Below are 22,791 nucleotides of genomic sequence, written 5' to 3' on the forward strand. Positions count from 1 at the left end.
GCCGAAAGCACTCTTGGGCTTGCGGCAACGAGACCCTACCACAAGGGTCTCGTCGCAAGCCCAATGGTCACGATGGTCTTGATCATCGTGACCATCACCATGGCCACTAGCTATAGCTGTTGGTGGTCACCCACAGCTATGCAAGTGGCCAGGAGACCGTTCTGCAAAACCAGAGGGCCGGCCCTGATTCAGAGCGAGCGCTCTGTCAGAGCGTCCGGCTCTTATTCAGGCCCTTAATTGTTAAAAATAGTGATAGTGCAAATCCATTATAAAGTTAAGATAAAAAACATTTAATTCACATAAAAAGCAGACATATAAATACAATAAATGCAATAAAAAATAGGCCTGGTAGGACAGCATAAATATGATATAACGATTTTTTAAAAACTAGTACTCCATAAAGGTAAAGATACTAAACACTAAAAACCACTAAAAACACTAAAAACAATGAACTAAAGATCTATTGTCCAACTTGTGACAAGAAATATACCATGTAGACATGGTTGTAGGAGCATCATGTGTTTTTATATATATATATATATATATTTTTTTTTTTTATATATTTTTATATATATCTATATATTTTTATAATTCCAAATCTATCCGGCACTCCAATATCAAGTAATGCTCCGGTGCCCTCCACGGTCGAGAAGCAGGCCGATAAATAAAGATCCATAAACGGAGGCACTCGTGAGACTGAGTAGTGTAAGGTAAAACCGTCCTTTAATCCTACGTTTCGGGATCAACTCCCGTCGTCAGGGACATACAGCAGTACTAAAAAACACCAAAACATACATACATATACCCCCAGAGCTGCCCCAATCAACATTGAAACAAGACACACCTGTTGCAGAGCGGGCAAGAGAGGTCCCATCCAGCACGGCCAGACAGTCCAACGCCGGGTGATGACATCATCCGCCCGCACCCGCCCCACGTGGTCACCGTCTCAGGTTGCCAAGCAACCCAATAACAAAACATATAAAAAAAAAAAAAATCTGTGCAGCAAAAAACATGCCGCACGCAGTTAAAATAATAACATCATACAATTAAAAACATTCAATGACACAAAACGTGACTCCATTGATATTGTGTTCCTTAATATTATCTATACGGACAACAATTTCTAGAGGCAAGACAATGCTATGCACATTATGGCGCAACATTTAGGTAGCCAATCCAACAATATTCCAGTGTGTGAATAAATCCTCAGTAACAACCCACCCTGCAACGCAGTATTTAACAAATACAGAAAAACATACAGACATTTACAACCACAGATCAATTATCAACTAGTACCATACTCATAGATCACCAAGATCCCATGAGGGTATCTCACATCAAATGAAACACTTTAAACCCAAAGTTTCGTTAAGGCCTCTAGGGGCTAGGGTGCCCAATTTATGTATCCATCTCGACTCCTTTTGCAGTAGCCTCCTACCTCGATCACCACCTCGCTTACAGAGTGGCTCATGGTCAATGATGATAGCACGCAGATTCGCCACCCCATGTTTAGCCTGCAAGAAATGCCTTGCTACAGGCTGGTCGCTATGTCCCGTGTCTAGTGCCTGTCTAATGGCACTCCTATGTAACGCCATTCTTTCTTTAAACATCCTTTCTGTCTTGCCCACGTAGTTTAACCCACATGGGCAAGACAGAAGGTAAATTACATGAGTTGTGGTACACGTTAGGACAAATCTAATGGAGTATCTTTTCCTGGTATGCGGATGAGAAAATGTGTCACCCACAGACAGTGATCTGCAGGTCACACAACCCAAACACCGGACACAGCCCGGCTTTTTACTTAAAAAGTGACTAGGAACGACTTTGTCCATATCCATTATGTCAACTCTTACAAGCCTCTCCTTCAAATTCCGACCCCTTGTATGGCAAGGCATAAGCCTTGATCCATACAAAGCTGGGAGTTCTTTATCTGAACTAATAATTGGCCACCACACCTTAGCTTTTCTGTTAATCCTACGACTATCCGTGGTATATTTGTTAACCCAAGGAATCACTTGTCTTGTGTTACTGACAACTGTTTTCTTTGGTACAAAAGTTTGATCTCTAGGTATATTTAACACCCTAGCTTTGGTACTTTCCAGATCCTTTCTTCTGTAACCTCGAGCTACAAACTTCTCCAACATCTCTTGCATCACTAGTGAGCAAGTTGGGGCGGCAACAAGGATCGAGGACCCCAGGCAGAAGTGACGTGGAGGTAACCGGAAGTGGCAGGGAACGTTGCGCGGACAACACCAGGATGTACAACAAGAGAATGGACGTACTAGATCACATGATGTCGATATAGGACTAACCTACAGACCGGATATTAAGGACTGAAGGGGGCGGAAATACCCCATGTACTGGCAGAAGTAAAAACATCCGATTGTTTATAATAGGGAGATACTACAGATCACTCCGTTTTTTAATAATTTATACATGTTGCCTCCTAGGCTAACAATTATAAATTTTAGATAGCTATTATTTATATATGTTAATACTATAAGCTAAATTAAAAATACAGGAAATGACATCACAAACAGGTTTGAGTGCTAAATTGTCCCTAATTAGTGGGGTATATAAACCAGGATACCTCACACGAATGATACATCCCCTTGATGAAGTCTAATTATTGACAAAACGCATTGGGACTTGCAGTACCTCTATGAATTTGGGTTTGAACACCCTATCAAGATAAGCATATGATTTACCTTTTCAATCTATTTATTTTTACCTTTATGGAGTACTAGTTTTTAAAAAATCATTATATCATATTTATGATATCCTACCAGCCCTATTTTTATTATTGCATTTATTGTATTTATGTCTGCTTTTTATGTGAATTATGTTTTTTATCTTAACTTTATAATGGATTTGCACTATCACTATTTTTAACAATTAAGTTATTAATAACAAAATTGTATTGAATACTATCTATTTCATATTTATTTTGCACATATGCACTAGACACTTTATATACCAATTTTATATACACCCCTTTTTATTGTATACAGTGTATAGGCACTATTGTCGCTCACCTACCATCTTCACTGATTCATATATAATATATATATATATATATATACATATACTAGCTGGAGCACCCGGCGTTGCCCGTGATTTTAAGAATGTTTGTTTACACATCATCCTCCAACAAACCTCTCCTTAGGCAGGCCTCATGAAAAGTGTGACAAACTTCCCCATTCACAGTCCTAAGGTCTTCGAAGGAAGTAGGACCTGTAACGATGTAAAGCAAACTTCGGAGATAGAAGCATTCATAAATTTGTCGGATGTACAGTGTAAACACGGCCAAGAGCTTCTGTGGCTCTGATACCAGGATGACTGTGTACTTCCTGGTTGCTGGATCGCACTATGAAATGCACAGCGACTACTTCCAGTTCCTTGTGCAACTATTTCCAGCATTCAGGGTCTCCACGGTGCATAAGATTCATCCAATCGGTTTTACCTTCAGGGGCTGACAAAGGAATGAACCGGAAGTAGCCTCTGTGCATTCCATAGTGCGGTCCAGCAACCAAGGAGGTAGAGAAAAAAGTTTGGTTGCCACTGTTATTTATTTTATTTATATGGTGCACACATATTCCACAGCGCTTTACAGAGAGAATATTTGGCCATTCACATCAGTCACTGCCCCAGTGGAGCTTACAATCTATATTCCCTATCACATGCTCACTAGGGTTAATTAATTCTTTTGGGGAACCAATTAACCTACTAGTATATTTTTGGAGTGTGGGAGGAAACCAGAGTACCCAGAGAAAACCCACGCAAGCACAGGGAAAATATACAAACTCCACACAGTTAGGGCCATGGTGGGAATTGAATCCATGACCTCATTGCTGTGAGGCAGTAACACTAACCATTACACCATCTGTGCTGCCCACCATCTGTTGACACCATCTAGTTGTGTAAGCTCATGCATGAGCAAGTATAAATACAAATTTGTGCTGCAGAGCTGCATTTTTGCATCCCAGTATAGTTGCCATCTTTATGGGCCTGATTTTAAATCAGATGGTTATTTCCTCATGGATGAAGATAGGAATTTTTACCATAATCAGACTCATAATAAGCCTGGCTTAATATCAATAGTGGTTATAAATTCATACAGCATTTAAAAGGTACTGTAAACTCCACGCTATAGTAAATGATATTCAGAGACTTAATTATATGCAATAAATGTAATTATTTATAAATAATTATATTTAAAATTTATAAATGTATTTATTTATTTATATATATTTATATTTAAAATAAAATTCCATAATTCCTTAGTATGTAGCAAAATGCATGTTATAAAATCAAATTATAAAATTAAACAAAAATCATTAATATTTTTATTATTGACCTTGTAGATGGCCCAAGAAGAATGGTGTCCAAATCTGCATATAACAATAATAAACCAAATAGGACAATGCTTTTATTCTTCTTTGGTGTTTTAGGTGTAGAACCATGAGAGATCCTGGCTTGTAAACTGTGGGCCTGATTCAGACCCGGCCGCTATGAGCGTACGCTCGCATGATGCGTATGCAAATATTTGAAAGTGATGCGGCAGGAAGCGATCGCCAATGCATAAGCACGCCCATCGTAACTGTACGAGCGTTCACTTTGTGTATGCAGACTCCCCTTAGCGTAGAGACGCCCACTGCCCCACGTCATCTCCTGGAAGTTTATGAAAACATTGGTACATCGACCACTATCGGATGTGAACGCAGTGCTTGTGGTAGCTTTTTTTTACCGCAAGCATTTCGAGGAAAACAGAGGAAAAAAGTGGCTGGTGACGTGTACTGACGTGTATGATGCTGCCTGTTAATTATGCATGCCTCTAAAACAGCGTTGAAACACTCGGGAACGCCTGCATTCGCATCTCCAACCCCCCGTTTTTACTGGACTGCCCCTGTCACCACCCACAAACGGCCTCTCCTCACTCTGTCACTCAATCTGCTCGGCTGGTTTTGCTGGCCGAGCGAGGGATCTGTGATCGCACAGTGTAGTTCGCGCATGTGCACTGCGATGCATACGCATGCGCAGATTAGCAACCATCGACAATTGCAAATGGACTGCAGATACCGTCCGGGTCTGAATCAGGCTCTAAGGGGGTCATTCAGACCCGCTCGTGAGCGCAGGACGCTCACAAGCGGGTCGATGTTCCCCCACTGCACATGCGCACGATGGAGGGAGCTCCGTCGTGCGCATGCGTGAGACCCGGCGAGCGACAGGCTCTCCATCGCTCCGGGTCTCGCACCAAAGGGGGCGTGCCGTCGATGTTGATTGACAGCACGCCCCCCTTTGGTGGGCGTGCCGGGGGCGTGCCTGCCAGACGGAGGCGTTCCCATGGGACCGCCTACCGTCTGAAGCCGGCCCCACTGACATCACTAGTGATGTCAGTGGGAGTGATTTTGGCTCTGATAGAGCCAAAATCACTCCAGGGCTTGCGGCAGCGAGACCCTACCGCAGGGTCTCCGTTGCAAGCCCGATGGTCCCGATGGACCATTGCGACCATCATCATGGACGCTCGCATATGCTGTGGGTGGTCACCCACAGCTATGCGAGCGGCCAGGAGGCCGCTCCATTTTCATGGAGGAGGGCACTGATTCAGAGCGAGCGTTCTGGTCAGAGCGTTCAGCTCTGAATCAGGAACTAAATCCTTTTCTAATTCCCTACCTGACCTGTAGAGGGCGAATGCAAAAATTGTGTTTTTTAATTAATTAAAAATGAACAGTAATTAATTTTGATTTCAAATTTTTGTAGTTGCCATGTTTTACTATGCTCGAATGTAAAATTTCATGATCCTGGCTTGAAATCTGTGGATTTTTATAGAAAGACAGAAGGACAAATTTTCACTTTTATATAGTAGATAAAATATATATATGTGTGACCCCCATTGAAATCCACAAAGAAACTAGAAGGCTTCTCTGCACTTTTCTTCACAGTAATTATAGTGAAACAATGTGTTAAGCTTTTTCCACCTCTAATTCTTGATAAAAGTTTGTTTTACGTTTAATAATTAGACCCCTTTGCACATGATTACCTTTACTTTGTCCTGTTACCCATAATCTAACACTGCAGCCCTTTCACTTTCCTGCATCACCACTGCCTGTCTGCTCCTGTCTCACTACCGTTCCATCTCTACCCCCTGCAAATCACCTTGACACTCTTTTGTCCCACTGTACTGTATAGATCCCCTTCAGTATTTGTACCTGGAAGTGACATGGAGTGAGGGTGGAAGTGCGGTTCTATGCCCATAAAGGCCACCAAAATAAGAAACTTGTCCCCTCGCGGGCTCACTTTACTCACCACAGTATTATATTCCCACTCTATGTCCACGTGGATAGTAGGGAATGATGTTGGACAGTAACTGATTACCTCCTCCCATATACACATTCACTCGTGTTTAGCGCCACAAAACTGAACCTAAGTATGGCAGGTCTTTTACTAAGGGGTCTATCCATCAACACTAAATTAACGTTTTTAAGGACATTTTCCTTAAATAATGTTATTTTAGTATTTATGAAGTATCTTAATGCAGGAGATATCACTAATATCTCCTGGTTAAGTTCCCCTGCGGTAATTTCCACACTTCCCATACATTAGTATGGGGATGTGGAAATGATGGTATTCATCAAATTCCGAAAATTATGGATTTTCAGAATTTGATGGAGGTACTATCCGCCACTGTGAGGTGGCGAATAGCAGGTAATACTTACCTGCTTACAGCTGGACAGGTCCCCTGACGTCTCCCTCCGGCGCTCTGGTCTGTCCTCTGGCTCCGGAGGCTGGTCGGACACTGTGTTCTCACAGCAGAACACAATAAAGATTAGGAAAAAAAAACATTTTTTTTCTAATCTGTACTGTGGTCTACTGGGTGACCACATGACAGACCAGCAGGACGGAGCCGGAGGCTGCTGCATGGAGAAGTCGGTGCGGGACGGGGGGGAGGTGAGCGGAGGAGGGAGGTGGGGTTGAGGGGGTACACAAACTTACCGCAGCTCTAAGTAGTGCTGCGCATGCGCTGGGTTTATGAATGTAACAGCGCATGTGCAGCACGGATTCCAGCTGCAGAAATGCAGTGTAGTGAGAGCAAAGTATCTATTTCCCGAAAAGCTGTCATCGCAAAATGTCAGCTTTTCGGAATAGATAGTTATGGAGAGGAGGAATGATGAATTCCTCCTGTAATTAGGTAGAACTCCATGCGAGTTCTAAACCTAATTACCTCCATTGAATTTTATGTGTTAATGGATAGGCCCCCTAGTGACTTATTTATCACAATCTGCATTCTTAATGTAGATGTGATAAATATTTTACACCAAAATTCGCAATGTGTTAATTAATATTTTTATGCAGATTTACTAAAATCTCTGATTAGAGTCTACCCTAGGGTAGAGCTGGAAGTAGTGTGATAGCATAATGCTATCACACTGCTTTCTGGTTTGGGTCCTCAGCACACACTGGGGGTCATTCAGACCCTCTCATGAGCGGCAGTACGCTCGCAAGCGGGTCGATGTTCCCCCACTGCTCCTGCGCACGACGGAGGGAGCTCCGTCGTGCGCATGCGCGAGACCCGGCGAGCGACGGGCTCTCCATCGCTCCGGGTCTCGCACCAAAGGGGGCGTGCTGTCGATGTTGATTGACAGCACGCCCCCTTTGGTGGGCGTGGCCAGGGGTGTGCCTGCCAGACGGAGGCGTTCCCATGGGAACGCCTACCGTCTCAAACCGGCCCCACTGACATCTCTAGTGATGTCAGTTGGAGTGATTTTGGCTCTGATAGAGCCAAAATCACTCCAGGGTTTGCGGCAGCGAGACCCTACCGCAGGGTCTCCATCGCAAGCCCGATGGTTGCGATGGTCAAGACCATCGCGACCATCATCATGGACGCTCGCATTTGCTGTGGGTGGTCACCCACAGCTATGCGAGCATCCATGAGGACGCTCCAAAAAAAGGTAGAAGGGCCCTGATTCAGAGCGAGCGCTCTGGTCAGAGCGTTCAGCTCTGAATCAGGCCCACTGTGCATTCACGGCTCTCAAGGGCCAACAGAGAGGGATCCGGAGTGGTCACCCCTGGCAATGAGTGACTTTTGCTTAAAGTGTATGCTGACCATTGCTGGACAAACATATATATACCAACACCACTGATACCCTGCACTGAGGACACTGCCAGCACTCCCACACTGCCATTTCATGTACTGAGGACACCATCAGCAACCCCCTGCACTGCTGACACAGTCATCAAACCTGCACTAAAAACACCGCTGGCAACTCCACTCTGCTGACACTGCCGGTACCCTGCACTGAGGACACCGCTAGCACAGCACTGCCATTCCATGTACTGAGGACACCATCAGCAACCCCGCTCTGCTGACACTGCTGTCACAGTAAGTGCACTATTGGTGTATCCAACCCACACTGTATAACACACTGTATCCATGTTGGAAATTGGATGCTGAACTGCCACATGTTAGTGCCGCCCACTGTGTCGCATAGCCTAGTCAGCCAGCTAGCTGGATGCAACCTTTTGGCCTTAACTAGATGAAAAAAATAATATTGTGAGGTGGTCAAAATTGATTGGAAAGGACTGGAAATAAATGTTATTGAGGTTAATAATACTGTAGGAACAAAAACAGGCCAATTTTATGTGATATTAGCTGTTTTTATGATTTTTTAAAGAAAAAATCCAGATCCAAAACCAAAACAAAACACGGAGGTGAGGTTTGGCAAAACCAATCCAGATCCAAAACCAGGGGAGATCGAGATCCAAAAAAACCCCAAAACACGAGGGTCGGTTACATCTCTAGTGTGTGTGGACATCTTCAATACCAACAATAAAAATTTCCTGGTCTGTTCCAATATTTTATATATACACATGTGTATGTGCATATGAGCACAAGTGGGAAGGTGTCACATTGGCAGAGCAATAATTACCTAGAGAGGTTATAGCTCTTGTTAGGATTTGTAAGCAACCGTACACAAGTGAAGCCAAAGCAAAGTCAGCATATGACACAGCACAAGAGTATACACAGCATTAACACACAGGAGCTAGAACCTAACAATACTATAAAAATGGTCCATGGCAAACCACTGGCCAGACATTAAGAGTATATAAATCAATCACATAAAGTATATGGTTTTGATAAAAGGTAGATACATAATCGTAAGGCATCAGCGGGTGTGAGAATGTACAAATGGCTTCCTGACCAAGCTTTTTGACCATCTGGAGTAGGATATCAAAGAGGACAGTTGGATCCCTGGATTGCCACTTTCTTCTAGCAGATATGTCTCCTTACATTTATAAGCTGGTACGGATCAAAATTGCACAGATTCTTATATGCTGTGATATTCAAGTTTGGTACATGTTTTTCTTGATTTTAGTGCCTGTAAGTACATTTATAAACTATTATTTTTAATGTACTTGGTGGTGATTCACTATATACAATTATATTTATTTCTTGGGATCCGAACACGTTGCAAAGTTTCCGGAAGCAGGAAAGGAGCTATTTTGTGAGATTTTTGAAGTAACCCAGAAGAGTGAGGCATACACAGTGCTAAAAAGTAAAGTACGCATTTGAACATATAGGGGTCTATTTATCAAGCAGTGAGTAGTGTGGAGAAGTGACCAGTGGAGAAGTTGCCCATAGCAACCAAACAGCTCCTACCTATTATTTTATAGACTGTACTTGATGAATGTTACTTCAAAGCTGATTAGTTGCTATGGCCAACATCTCCACTGGTTCACTTCTCCACACTTTTAACTGCTTAATAAATAGACCCCTTGATGTTCATTAAAAGACACGGAAAATTACTTTCGAATGCATAAGAGTGGCCATGCTGGAAAGAAGCTCCAAACAGCACTACAGCCTGGACCGGGCATGGACTGGCATGACTTATTATTGTCGATAGGTATGTGCAGGCTCAGATAGGTTCGAATTTGCACACCGAGTTCGGATTTTTCCCTCCAAAAAACGGGACTCAGAAAGAGGCAAAACGTCATCTTGCATGGACAAACATCTTGCATGGACAAACATCAACATTCCTGGTTCGGGTTTACCCACCTGACTCGGAACTGAAATCGAGGCAAAACGTCATCATCCCGCCTTCCAGATCTCACGGGTTTTGGATTCTATAAAAGGTCCCCGCGTCAACGCCATTTCTCACTCCGGCTGTGGACAGTGAAGAGGGAGGGTGGGCGTTAGGGCTGACTGGGCTGTGTTGTGTTGTGCTGTGCTGCTGTTGTCCAAAGTGGCTGTGTCCACTCCTCCAAAGTCCATAGGGGCTGGCTGGGCTGTGTTGTGCTGCTGTTGTCCATAGGGGCTGGCTAGACTGTGTTGTGCTGCTGTTGTCCATAGGGGCTGGCTGGGCTGTGTTGTGCAGTCAGTTGTCCATAGTTGCTGTGTCCACTCCAAAAGTGTATAGGGGCTGGCTGGGCTGTGTTGTGCTGTGGTCCTAAAGGGGTGCTGTAGTGTTGTCCAGGGGGTGATCTGTCCATCAGAGGTGCTCCACCCAAGTGCAAAAAAAACATTTATTTCTGTGTTTGCGAATTGTGTGCACTGTAGCTGCACATGCATCAACAAAGGAGCAGCGCCAAGTGTGCGCCTGTGTCATAAGTAAAGGGCCGGCTGGCTCATCTCTTAAAGGGTGGTGTAACCCCCAAAGAGCACTAGAAAAAAAATAAAAAATTCTTCTTTTCTGTGTTGTGAATTGTATGCGCTGTAGCAGCACGTGCATCAACAAAGGAGCAGCACCAAGCGTGCGCCTGTGTCATAAGTAAAGGGCTGGCTGGCTTGTCTGTTAAAGGGTGGTGTAACCCCCAAAGAGCACTAGAAAAAAAATAAAAAATTCTTCTTTTCTGTGTTTGTGAATTGTGTGTGCTGTAGCCGCACGTGCATCAACAAAGGAGCAGCGCCAAGCGTGCGCCTGTGTCATAAGTAAAGGGCTGGCTGGCTTGTCTGTTAAAAGGTGGTGTAACCCCCAAAGTGCACTAGAAAAAAAATAAAAAATTCTTCTTTTCTGTGTTGTGAATTGTATGCGCTGTAGCAGCACGTGCATCAACAAAGGAGCAGCACCAAGCGTGCGCCTGTGTCATAAGTCTGTTAAAGGGTGATGTAACCCCCAAAGTGCACTCCAAAAAAATAATTCTTTTCTGTGTTTGTGTGCGCCTTAGCCGCACGTATATATATCAATATAACATTAATGGAGGACAAAACTTTATCCGATAAAAATAAAATAAGGAAAGATCAAGAATCACTTCCTCCTAGTGCTGAAGCTGCTGCCACTAGTCATGACATAGATGATAAAATGCCATCAACGTCGTCTGCCAAGGTCGGTGCCCAATGTCATAGTAGAGGGCATATAAAATCCCAAATGACAAAGTTCGGGAAAATTACCTTAAAAAAACATTTAAATTATCTGAGAAGAAATGTAAACTTGCCAATATGCCATTTACGACACGGAGTGGCAAGGAATGGCTAAGGTCTTTCCCTATGTTCATGACTAGTGGTTCAGCTTCACATGACGATGGAAGCCCTCCTCCTGCTAAAAAAATCAAATGAGTTAAGCTGGCAAAAGCACAGCAAAGAACTCTGCGTTCTAAGAAGATATCACAAATCCCCAAGGAGAGCCCAAGTGTGATGGCGGTTGCGATGCATGACCATCCCAACACTGGATGGGAAGAGGTGGCTCTTTCCACCATTTGCATGCCCTCTGGAAGTGCTGGATGGAGCACCCACAGTCCACTTGCTGATATGCAAATTGAAGATGTCACTGTTGAAGTACAACAGGATGAGGATACTGGTGTAGCTGGCGCTGAGGAGGAAGTTGGCAAGGAGGATTCTGATGGTGATGTGGTTTGTTTAAATCAGGCTCTGGGGAGACAGTTGTTGTCCATGGGATGAAAAAGCTCATCTCGGTCATGCCTGGGCAGAAGACCAAACATTCCACCTCTTTGGTCTGGCAACATTTCTATCCAAATCCGGACAACAACTGTCTTGCCATATGTATCATATGTAAAGGTGAAATAAGTAGGGGTGGGGACATTAACCACCTAGGAACATCCCCCCTTATATGTGACCTGCAGCGCATTCATAAAAAGTTACTGTCAAGTTCAGAAACTTTTGCTAAGACCGTAAGCAGTCCAGGGACACCTAAATCCCTTTGTCCTGTTGTATCCAAGCGCCTGCAAACCGCACCGTCAACTCCCTCCTCATCAATTTCCTCCTTAGTCGGGATCGGAAGTAGTCCTGCAGGCCATGTCACTGGCATGACTGACTCTCCTATACGGGATTCCACCGGAGGATCCTGCATTGCTACGCCTACTGCTGCCGCCACTGCTGTTGCTGCTGGGAGTCATTCATCATCCCAGAGAGGAAGTAGGAACACTACTACTTTTACTAAACAATTGACCCTCCAACAGTCCTTAGCGAGGAGGATGAAGTATGACAGCAGTCATCCTGAAGCAAAACGGATAACTGAGGCCTTGACTGCTATGTTGGTGTTAGATGTGCGTCCAGTATCTGCCATTAGTGCAGTGGGATTTAGACAATTGATGGAGGTAGTGTGTCTCCGGTACCAAATCTCATCTAGATTCCACTTCACTAAGCAGGCGATACCGAGACTGTACAGAAACATCAGAAAAAGTGTCTTCAGTGTCCTAAAAAATGCAGTTGTACCCAATGTCCACTTAACCACGGACATGTGGACAAGTGGAACAGGGCAGACTAAGGACTATATGACTGTGACAGCCCACTGGGTAGATATATCACCTTACGCAGCAACAACAGCAGCGTCACCAGTAGCAGCATCTCAGAAACGTAAGCTCGTTCCAAGGCAGGCTATGCTGTATATCACCAGTTTCAGTAAGAGACACACCGCCAACAACCTCTTAGAGAAACTGAGGAAAATCATCGCCCAGTGGCTTACCCCACTTAGACTCTCCTGGGGATTTGTGATATCTGACAATGCCACCAACATTGTGCGGGCATTACATCTGGGCAAATTCCAGCACGTCCCATGCTTTGCTCACGATAAATTTGGTGGTGCAGAATTTTCTGAAAAGCGACAGGGGCATGCAGGAGACGCTTTGGGTGGCCCAAACAATTTCGGGTCACTTTCGCCATTCAGCGACTGCGTGCCAAAGACTGGAGCGCCAGCAAACACTCTTGAACCTGCCCCGTCATCACCTGAAGCAAGAGGTTGTGACACGGTGGAACTCAACCCTCTATATGCTTCAGGGGATGGAGGAGCAGCAAAAGGCCAATCAAGCCTATACATCCACCTATGACATAGGCAAAGGAGGGAGTATGCACCTGACTCAAGGGCAGTGGAGAATGATTTCCGTGTTGTGCAAGGTTCTCCAGCCCTTCGAACTCGCAACATGTGAAGTCAGTTCAGACACTGCCAGCTTGAGTCAGGTTATTCCCCTCATCAGGCTTTTGCAGAAGCAGCTGGAGAAAGTGAAGGAGGAGCTAAGACAGAGCGATTCCGTTCAGCATGTGGGACTTGTGGATGAAGTCCTTCATTCGCTTTGTCAGGATTCCAGGGTGGTCAATCTGTTGAAATCAGACCACTACATTTTGGCCACCGTGCTCGATCCTAGGTTTAAAGCCTATGTGGTGTCTTTTTCCAGCCGACACAAGCCTGCAGAGGTGCAAAGACCTGCTGGTGAAAAGCAGCTGAAGCGGAACGTGACACATCAACAGCTCCTTCTTCATTTGTTCCCGCAACTGGGGCTGCCAGGAAACAACTTCGGTATCCTAAGCAACCCGCTGGTGGTGATGCAGGGAAGGCAGGACCAAGTTTGGACATCTGGTCCAGACTGAAGGACCTGGCAACAATTTCTGACATGTCTACTGTCACTGCATATGATACTGTCACCATTGACAGAATAGTGGAGGATTACATCGGTGACAGCATCCAAGTAGGCATGTCAGACAGTCCATACCTGTACTGGCAGGAAAAAGAGGCAATTTGGAGGCCCCTGTACAAACTTGCTCTATTTTACCTGAGTTGCCCCCTTCCAGTGTGTACTACGAAAGAGTGTTTAGTGCAGCCGGGAATCTTGTCAGCAAAAGGCGTAGGAGGTTGCTTCCACAAAATGTGGAGAAGATGATTTTCATCAAAATTAATTATCAACTCTTCCAGGGAGACCAGTCTCCAGAATGTACAGAGGGACCTGTGGTGGTAGATTCCAGTGGGGACGAATTAATTCTCTGTGAGGATGAGGATGTACACAACACTGAAGAGGGTGAGGAATCGGTGGATGAGGAGGATGAGGACGACATCTTGCCTCCATAGAGCCAGTTTGTGCAGGGCCAGATTAATTGCCAGCTTGTTTTGTGGGGGCCCAAACGATCCAATCATTTCAGCCACAGTCATGTGGCAGACCCTGGCGCTGAAATGATTGGTTTGTTAAAGTGTGCATGTCTTGTTTATACAACATAAGAGTGGGTGGGAGGGCAATTCTATCTTGCACCTCTTTTTTTCCTTTGCATTATGTACTGTTTGGGGCCTAGTTTTTCAAACTGCCATCCTGTCTGCCACTGCAGTGTCACTCCTAGATGGGCCACGTGATTGTGCCGCCGACTTGTGTCGCTTACCATAGTCATCCAGCTACATCGGTGCAACCTTTTGGACTAAAAACAATATTGTGAGGTGTGAGGTGTTCAGAAAACCCAGAACCCAAAACACGGAAGGGTGGTTTTGGCAAAACCAATCAAGATCCAAAACATGAAAAAATATCCAGATCCAAAGCCAAAACACGAAAAGTGGCCGGTGCACACCCCTAAAGATAAATACTGTAGACAATCCTTCGAAGATAAGAGCGCCCCCCATTTCTATTAAACTTTACAGATGGAGAGAAAAAGAAAATTGAAAGGTGGTGCACAGAAACTACATGAGAAGAAAAAGCAGCTGCTGGCCTCAGAAACAGAAAATTGTACCAAGTTGACTGACCTTTTGAGTTTGTGCTATTATAGAGCCTTTAATGGCACTGCAAGTGGCACCAAGAGATGAAAGAGAAGAGGATTACAGCTGTAGTTTAGCTGGATCTTCAGAAATAACACCGGCATAAAATAAGGAAGACAAAAAATAAACTTCATGAAGAATAGCCTACTGCAACCTGCACATTGATAGAAGAAAGAACATAGGAATCTGAGAGCTCTTTCTATGATGTGGAACTCACAACTGAGAGGACAGAAACAGAGTTATCCAGGGGATCATTGCATAACATGCATGTAAATTAAGTTGCAAATATTTTTGATAGGCCAAAGGAAAATGAGAGAGCTTTCTTTTTCAGTCACATCCAATACAACCAATGAATGACGACTGTCTCCTTTTTGCTGCCAAAAAGGTATTTTTAAGGAAAAATGGTTCTCAACATACTTGGATTTCCTACAGCAAGTCATCAAATGCACTATACTGCATAATATGCTTGGCATATAGCAAGTCCAATGAAATTAGTGTGTTTATAGATGGAATGAAAGACTGGATGCATACTTACCAAAGCATCAATGAACACGAAACCAGCAAACATCACACTACTTGTCAGAGCCAGATTTAGACCTCATTGCCCTAAGAAAGTTATCAGTTTGGGGCCTCACTTCTTCAATTGCATGCAATTTTATACACACACACTGCCCACATAGCTGCACACACACTCATTGCCCCCATAACCACACACAAGGCCCTCATACTGTAGATACACACACACACACTGCCCCCATATAGTAGCTGCACGCACACACACACATTGCCTTACTAACACAGACACCCCTTACTGACAGATACCACTTCTGACACAGACCCCTTACTGACACTGATACAGACACACTTAATGACACAAACACTTACTGACAGACACCACTGAATGACACAGATACAGCTAACTAACACAGATACACTTACCTACACAGACAGCTCCTACTGACACAAACACTCTTACTAACACAGATACTGCTTACTGACACAGACACCACTTAGTGACATAGACACACTTACCTACACAGACACCTCCTACTGACACAAACACTCATTATTATTATTATAATTTATTTATATGGTGCCACAAGTGTTCCGCAGCACCTTACAAAGTACAAAACAAGTTGTAGTTAAGTGACTTACAGAACAATACACTACAGGACCAGGACATGGATAATATATATTGCTACATTAGCGACCATAACACCCAGATAAGCAACAGAGCATAAGCAACCAAGTGTTAGGTGCCCTAGTGGTGAGTAAGAAGTAAATGAAACTAAAGTAGGGAGAAGCACAAGAGAGTAGAGGTCCCTGCTCATAAGAGCTTACATTCTAAAAACTGACACAGATACCAATTACTGACACAGACACCACTTAGTGACACAGGCACACTTACCTACACAGACACCTCTTTCTGACACACTTAATGACACAAACACTTACTGAAACACACATTTATTACACAGATACCACATACAGAGCAGGATGCATCAAGGGGAGAAATGCAGTCAAACCCCAAAAATGCGTGTTTAACAGATTTCTCGAAATACGATGCACTCTGGGGCTTGGTTGCAGTCGTTAATGTCATCTCCTGATTGGTGTGAGAAACCTATGGACTTCTATGGAAGAGTGCTGTGAGATGGATCCAATTGGATTCCTCCCAGCATCCCCAGCGGCATGTGCGTCCTTCTGTGCATGCGCAGAATGACAGCAGAGGGGCTTCTGGGTCCCTCCTTCACAAAGGGCCACTTTTACAGAGAGAGTGGTCCTTTGTGCATTCCTACATGCATACTGGCATTACCAATGCCGGTATGCAAGCGAAGAGCATTGGGATGCGATGAGTCATGCCAATGAGATGTGCCATACATCCTGCCCACTGAAAGATTCCCCTTACTGTCACCACTTATTGGCACATTATCATACATACATATTTCCTGACAGATTCCCCTTAATGAAAACAACACTTACTGACAAATACCCCTTACTGACACACACACTGACACCACTTACCTACTGACACTGACACCACTTACTGACACACACACTGATACCACTTACTGACACAGACACCACTTTTTGGCACATTATCATACATACATACTTTCTGACAGATTTCCCTTACTAAAGACAACACTTACTGACCAATACCCCTTACTGATACACACACAGTCACCACTTACTTACACACACTGATTGACACTGACACCACTTACACACATTGACACCACTTACTGACACACACTGACTCACACCACTTACTGACACCACTCATTTTCACATTATCATACCTACATACTTCCTGACAGATTCCCCTTACTGAACACTTACTGACCAATACCTCTTACTGACACACACATTGACACACACACAGTGACACGACCTACTGACACACACTGACTGACACTGACACCACTTACTCACACACACACTGACTCCACTTACTGACACACACTCTGACTCTACTTACTGATGCACACTGACTGACACTGACACACACACTGTACTTATTGAAACACACACTGACTGACACTGACACCACTTACTGACCGACACACTGACACCACTTACTGAAACACGCTGACACCACTTACTGACACACACACTGACACCACTTACTGACACACACTGACTGACACTGACACCACTTACTGACACACACTGACTGACACTGACACAACTTACTGACACCACTAAATGACACCCACTGACTGACACTGGCACCACTTACTGACACTGACGCCACTTACTGACACACACTGACTGACACTGGCACCACTTACTGACACACACTGACTGACACTGGCACCACTTACTGACACTGACACCACTTACTGACACACACACTGACTGATATACACACTGACTCACACTGACTGACACTGATACCACTTACTGACACACACACTGACTGATATACACTGACTGACACTGACCCACACACTGTACTTATTGAAACACACACTGACTGACACTGACACCACTTACTGACCGACACACTGACACCACTTACTGAAACATGCTGACACCACTTACTGACACACACACTGACACCACTTACTGACACACACTGACTGACACTGACACCACTTACTGACACACACTGACTGACACTGGCACCACTTACTGACACTGACACCACTTACTGACACACACTGACTGACACTGGCACCACTTACTGACACTGACACCACTTACTGACACACACTGACTGACACTGGCACCACTTACTGACACTGACACCACTTACTGACACACACACTGACTGATATACACACTGACACACACTGACTGACACTGATACCACTTACTGACATACACACTGACTGATATACACACTGACACACACTGACTGACACTGATACCACTTACTGACACACACACTGATTGATATACACACTGACACACACTGACTGACACTGATACCACTTACTGACACACACACTGACTTATATACACACTGACACATACTGACTGACACTGATACCACTTACTGAAACACACACTGACACCACTTACTGACACATACTGACACCACTTACTGTCACCATTGGCTGACACACACTGACACCACTTACTGACACACACACTGACACACATACTGACACTGACACCACTAATTGACACACACTTACACCACTTACTGAAACACACACTGACTGACATACACTGACACCACTGTCTGACAAACACACTGACACCACTGTCTGACACACACACTGACACCACTGTCTGACAAACACACTGACACCACTGACTGACAAACACACTGACACCACTGACTGACAAACACACTGACAGAGCCGGCCCTAGCTAAATTTGTGGACACTGCGCAGTGGCAGTAGCAGCTGCCAGAGTATCTGCCCAGCCAGCAGCAGGTGTCCTGGCTGTGCCTGTGCCAAACCTCCACTGGCCCTAAGTACTGTAGGCTTGGATGCCTCTAGGCATTTGCTTAGTTTGTCTATGCCTAGGGCCGGCTCTGCACACTGACACCACTGTCTGACACACACTGACACCACTGTCTGACAAACACACTGACACCACTGACTGACACATACACTGACACCACTGACTGACACACACTGACTGACAGACTTATTAATTTATAATACATTCACTCAGCACAAGAAGACACAAAGGGACTATAACAGGTGATTGCTGGAAACATCAACCAAACAAACCCCATCCCCACAGACCCCCCCCTCCGGACTATAGAAGATGGGTGCTGGAAACATGTACTGACATCTCTGGAGGAAGCATTTCCAGCACTGCCATGCAGCCATGGATCGGCTCAGCTCTCCTCATAGGAAACAGCCTTCTCCCTCTGATTGGTAATGGGGGTAGTAGTGGGATTACAGGCAGGGCCGGCGCTAGGCAGTTCTGCACCCAGCACCGTCCTGTGTTGCCGCCCCTTCCATCCTCTGCTCCCTCCCCCCTGTGCTTAAATATGTCCTATACTGCCGGGCGGGTGTGGGCGTTTCCTGCGCCCTCCGGAAATGGAGCCGCCTGGAGCCACTACTGATTACAGAAGGGGCTCCTGAAGCAGTGGGGCTGGATGGAGCTAGGCAGCCACACCCCTCCCTCTCCCTGCAAAGCATTATAGTCTACAGTGCAGACACTGTAGAAATGCAGGGCAGGGCCGCGTGACATCATGATGTCACAAGGTGCGTGCTGTGCTCCTCCAGGAAATGAAAGGATTCCTGAATTTCCTGCCATATAGTTTTGTGGGGCCCAGCCTCGGCCCCCTCGGGACCCGCTGGGCCCTAGGTGGCTGTTTATGTTGCCTTGTGGCAAATCTGCCTCTGTTATTTGTGCAGAGGCTCATAAGCAACTCTGAAGAATAAACACATTGGAGAATTAATGTTTTCAGAGCAACATCAGAAGAGAGGAGAGGAGATTAAAAGTAACAGGCGTGGAAGTTTATTAACATTTATATAAAAACAAGGGCAATCAATGTCATCCAGGTGATTGCTTGATTAATTAAGAAGACTGTTGCAGATGAAGTAAAGGCCCCCATACATCAGAGATTGATTGCAGCAATCGTGCAATTTGCAATCGATTGTGTATAAAAATCTTTCCCTTTTTCATTCAATTGTGGCAATTCTGCAATCTGCAATCGATTGAAAAAGGGAAAGATTTTTATACACAATCGATTGCAAATTGCATGATTGCTGCAATCAATCTCTGATGTATGGGGGCCTTTAGGGAAGCTGGTATGTATTTTGTACAGCTGGACACAACACAAGATATTTTACTAAAGGCCCCCATACATCAGAGATTGATTGCAGCAATCGTGCAATTTGCAATCGATTGTGTGTATAAAAATCTTTCCCTTTTTATCCCTTGGATATAAGTCACTGCATTGGTAATGTAACAGATGGAGCTGCAAATTTGCAAGGGATATAAAATGGCTTTTCTACGTGGCTTGCCAATGAATCACTATGGCGAGTGCATATGTGGTGTTATAGTCAAATAATAAATCTTGTAATTAGTGATGCAACTTGGTGTTTTTTTTAAGGAATCTTATATAAGAATGGATATATGGGATAAGACAAGTGGACAGACCGACGCTGGATGACATAGCAGGCTGCAAACCATTAATTGATGGTCAAAGGATGCAGCAGTGAGCAAAATATTTGGATCATTTAAGAACCCAAGAAGTTCCATGTATGCAGGCCCGCCAAGAGCCGTGGCGGGCCCCAGTAATAGGGGATGTGGCCTAATCGTGAAAGACGTGGCCACGCCCCCTTGGTGACAGAAAAAAAAAGAAAAAAGATCTCTGAGCCCTCTCAGCCCGGTGCAAAGGCAGGGGGGGCACGATCAGTGTGATCGCTCCCCCGCACAGGCATAGGAGACTGCTGTGGCTGCTGCTCAGCAGCCACGAGCAGTCTCCAACTGCAGCTCAGCACACGCTGTGTGCTGGGCTGCTGTAAGGGGGGGGACGCCGGACCTGGGCCCCCGCCAGGCCCCACCCGGGCCCCTCAGGAAGCCCGGGCTCGGGTAATCTGTACCCACTCCTCCCCCTCTCGGCGCCCCTGCATGTATGTCGAAGTCATACTCTCACTCAGTGCAATTATATAATCTGAAAACAACAATTCAGATTTAAGAGCAAAAGCTTAAAATTACAAAGAGGCAATTCTTCAATATGAAACCATATTCACAGGATTTGTTTATCTACCCATGTTAAATTGACAACCCCATTAGCTAAATATCTGCAGACTGTTTGAATTGGTCTCCTTAAAGCACATGAGATGGTAATGGGCACTATGGACCAGCTAGAGAAAATACAACGTGACATCAAAGAGATAAAATTAGAGTCTCTGATTTTATCGACTGGGCAACAGGGAAACTTGAACAACACAGGCCAACACAAAACATTGTCACCCATGTGTTTTTTCCACCAAAAAGAATACAGAAGAGAATAATCATGCCTGGAGAAACTGCATCTGATGACCCAATTCCTGATTCATAACCAAATATTGGACACAACCATAGAAAACCTAAAAGCAAGATTTGAGAAGAATGTGGCATTGTATAGAGATCTGACCTGTTTGTCTCCTGTACAGTTTGAAGAACTAAAGACCTCATTGCCTCGTGATGCACTTCAAAAGCTGAGTGAGGTCCTTGTGAAGTTTGATGTGCAAATAACCAAAAACACAGTTTTAATCAGAGCTCACAAGTTTGGCAAAAAACTGGGAAAGGCTAAAAAGATCTCTACCTGAAGTAGAGTGGAGACAACAAGGGTGTTGGAAACAGGATAGAAGATAATATTAGCTGGCAATGACTACTACAAGGGGGGGATTGGAGCAAGGGGGTTACAGCCAGAACAGAGGGGGAAAGGAGAGAGAGGAAAGAGAACAAGGGAGAAAATGAGGAAGAGGTGGGAGAGAACACAAAGTTAACAAAAGGAAAGAGCAGAAGATAAAACTAAAGGATGGAGGAGAGAGTACATGGGACAAAGGAGAGCTGGAGGGTATATTGCTGTTTGTTGGGGGATGTGGAGTGAGAGTCCTGTATGGAGAAATATGCAACTGCTGGTGTGACAGTAAAGACTAAGGTGGCAGAGGACCTCTAGACCAAGTTCAGCAGAAGAAAAAATTGGATCAGCCATCAGCGCCGAACCCCATGAAGCCAACGGTCTTGAGGTTAGTGTTTATTTGTGCAAATATATACAGTTAAAATGGCTACACACCTGGGTGACATACCCATCGACCAAGTAATCTACAGACTGAGTGGCAGATTGGTAACCCAATACACATTTACCAAACTGCCACTTGAGGTGTCTGCTCTGATATTACAACTGGACAGGCATTTAAAATTTCCCACCCAGTTGAGATATCAGTCAGTGGTGGACCCCTGCAGAAAGTATATGGGTGGTTGGTGGTTCGCCCTTACACACAGCCAGATGTGCCGATATATATGCAGCCAAAAGACCCAGGAGAAGGTAAGTGGAGCTGGAGGGATGAGGGGGCTGGTTGCAGAGAAAGTGGGGGCTTGCTGGAGAAACAATGGGTGCTGGCTGGAGACACAATGGTGGCTGGCTAGAGAGACAGTGGGGTCTGGCTGAAAACACAATGGGGTCTGGCTGGAGACACAATGGGGTCTAGATAAAGACACAATAGGGGCTGACTGGAGAAACAGAGAGATTGGGGCTTCCTGGAGAAATAGAGAGATGGGGCTGCCAGAAGAGACAGTGGGCCTGATTCAGACTTGGACGCTATTTGCGGACGGTCGTTCAAAAAAAGGGGCCGGCTATTTAAATTGTGCGCTTGCTCATTGCGGTTTGTTGACGTCTCTATGTCTGAGCGAGCGAACGAAAAAT

The 22,791-nt window shown here is 44.9% G+C and overlaps 1 pseudogene; it reads left to right on the top strand.

Annotated features, from left to right (window-relative positions):
• The first annotated feature begins 1,642 nt into the window (after nt 1-1,642).
• LOC148522178 (uncharacterized) lies at nt 1,643-21,691 on the top strand (annotated as a pseudogene).
• Nucleotides 21,692-22,791: the final 1,100 nt, after the last annotated feature.

The sequence above is a fragment of the Taudactylus pleione genome, unplaced genomic scaffold (genome assembly GCF_031769625.1).
Source record: "Taudactylus pleione unplaced genomic scaffold, aTauple2 ptg000152l, whole genome shotgun sequence".
Lineage (NCBI taxonomy): Eukaryota > Metazoa > Chordata > Amphibia > Anura > Myobatrachidae > Taudactylus > Taudactylus pleione.